Below are 2831 nucleotides of genomic sequence, written 5' to 3'. Positions count from 1 at the left end.
GGCCAAAAAAGGACAATTGGGCAAAACAGAAGGCCCAGGCAGTGAAGCTGCTTCTAAGGATCACGCTCCATAGCTTATTTCTTCCCGTCATCATCTCCCAACTTGCTACTAGAAAGAACTCTCCCTTTTAACCTTCTGAAGGAGCTTTGCTTTGTGAGTTTTGAAAAAAAACCCAGAACGGGATTGAGTTTTCAAAAAGACTCAAGAATGTTTATCTGAAGGAAACTGGTTTCTCTTTTAGATCATTCACCTTTTAATTTCACCTCCTTCCAGTTTCTCAAGGATGCAAAACTGCCACTGTACTTGTCTCAGAGGTCTGGTTCCTGTTAGAAAAGGAAGCCTTTTATTATTACCATGTATTGGAGGGGGACATAAATTGAAGGTAATTTGGAAAGGCTGAGGACGGTTGTGACCATCCCTGAGGTCTTATTTTGCTTTACCTCCCTGCTCCCCTTCGCAAGATTACAACAGTGTTTTCAGAAGTATAAAAAATATGGACTGGTTTTGTTTTTTTTCGCCTGAACTTGGCCACTGTATGTCTGATTGATGTTTCATACTGTTGGGTTATGTTCCTCATAATACATAATGAATGCAATTTGGAGCCATAGAGAAGTAATTTAACATCAAGGAAGCTGTGAAATACAGAGTGATAAAGTGGACTTTGGGGTCCTGTTTTCCTTGTCTGACAAACGTTTGAACATTTTTTTTGTCATGAAAAACCCAGCTCAGTAGCCAGAGCTCACATCCGTTATGGTTAATCTGTCTTTATAAAACTAAACAAGTTTGCCATGAAAATACATTGGCTGTCCTGAGGGCGCCTTAGGGGAGTTGATGGCCACACCCTGACAAGAGTCCACCAGGGCTGGTTTAGAGAAAGCCTAATCTTTACTAGGCCTTCTTGGAGAGAGGGGTAAAGGGATGCTAAGAGGCTCAAGCAAAATTGCGTTAAAATCCATAGTTCCCCATTGTGCTGTCCACAAAGAAAAGGGGATATGATTTTGAGCAAGATTGTTTCCACCAGGCCAGTAATTCTAGCAGGACTGTCTAAGGCAGGGATGTCCAACCTTGGCAACTTTAAGACTTGTGGACTTCAACTCCCAGAATTCCCCAGCCAGCATGGCTGACAGGGGAATTCTGGGAGTTGAAGTCCACAAGTCTTAAAAGTTGCCAAGGTTGGACACCCCTGATCCAAGGGGGAATGTTGCTTCTCAATTTGCTTAGGGGAGAAGAGAAGATTGTCCTAGCGGACAATCACTTAAATATGAGCCAGCAGTGTGCTGCAGCTGCCAAAAAGGCCAACACAGTGCTGGGCTGCATTAACAGAGGGATGGAATCAAGATCACGTGAAGTGTTAATACCACTTTACAATGCCTTGGTAAGAAAGAGTACAGAGAAGAACAACACAGATGATTAGGGGACTGGAGGCTAAAGCATATAAGGAACGGTTGCTGGAATTGGGTATGTCTAGTTTAATGAAGAGAAGGACGAGGGGTGACATGATAGCAGTGTTCCAGTATCTCAGGGGCTGCCACAAAGAAGAGGGAGTCAAGCTATTCTCCAAGGCGCCTGAAGGCAGGACAAGAAGCAATGGATGGAAACTAATCAAGGAGAGAAGCAACCTAGAACTAAGAAGAAACTTCCTGACAGTTAGAACAATTAACCAGTGGAACAACCTGCCTCCAGAAGTGGTGAATGCTCCAATACTGGAGGTTTTTAAGAAGAGACTGGACAGCCATTTGTCTGAAATGGTATAGGGTTTCCTGCCTGAGCAGGGGGTTGGACTAGATCAGGGCTTTTCAACCAGTGGTATGGGTATCACCTGTGGTACATTGGCACCTGGCAGGTGGTATGCGACCATCCTAGAAAAGTGGTAGCTGGGGAGGAGAATGAGCTTAACCGGTGGCAGCACCGCACAAGCCTGAGCGAGAGATGGCTGGAGCTGCAGGGCTGTCAGGGCTCAGTGGAAGTGCCAGGATCAGTGCCGCTTTCCAGCTGATCGGCGTTTTTTCGGGGCTGTCAGGGCTCAGCGGAAGTGCCAGGATCAGCGCCAGGCTCCAGCTGGAGCTCGGTGCTGATCCTGGTGCTTCTGCTGAGCCCAGAAGAAGTGCCGATCAGCTGGAATGTTGCAGCATCTCCAGGGTCTTGTGATTTACATTCAGATGCTTGGCAACTGATTCATATTTATGACGGTCACAGTGTCCCAGGGTCATGTGAAGTGACCAAAAGCTGCTGCAACCACCCAGCAGACGGGGGGAATAAAAACCAAATATCCCCCCATCCCACCCCTGCTGCCAATTCTCAACAGAAATGCTCACAACAATGAAAACCTCAGACAGGAGGAAGAGCACGGCTGGGCGGGCAGGCAGGTGTCTTGCTCGGCTGTGGCTTGGGGGGCACCTTTTTCAGTGCCATTGTAACTTCGAACAGTCACTAAGCGAATTGTTGAAAGTTGAGGACTACCTGTTACTTTATCACTTTTTTCCTTTTGGGGGGGGTCATCAAGTTTTTGACACCTTGCTAGGCGGCTGGTGGTACTCGGATGTTGCCATATCCTAAAAGTGGTACAATGGGTGAAAAGGTTGAAAAGCCCTGGACTAGATGACCTCCAAGGTCCCTTCCAACTTTATTATTATCGGATTCGGGAAGGCTTGGACTCCGACTGGTTGGCCCAGGGGGAGGAGACGGGAGCAGGTCTTGAGACGGTTGTATGGGAGGAGTTTGACTCTGTTGCTCCTGAAGATGTGGACAGGGTCCTGGGGAGGCTGAATGCAACCACATGTTTATTAGATCCGTGTCCCTCCTGGCTGGTACTGGCAGCTCGGGAGGGGACA

Source organism: Protobothrops mucrosquamatus, unplaced genomic scaffold (assembly GCF_001527695.2).
Source record: "Protobothrops mucrosquamatus isolate PMUCROS unplaced genomic scaffold, P.Mucros_1.0 scaffold3404, whole genome shotgun sequence".
NCBI classification, from domain to species: domain Eukaryota; kingdom Metazoa; phylum Chordata; class Lepidosauria; order Squamata; family Viperidae; genus Protobothrops; species Protobothrops mucrosquamatus.
Note: the sequence above shows the minus strand (reverse complement) of the source record.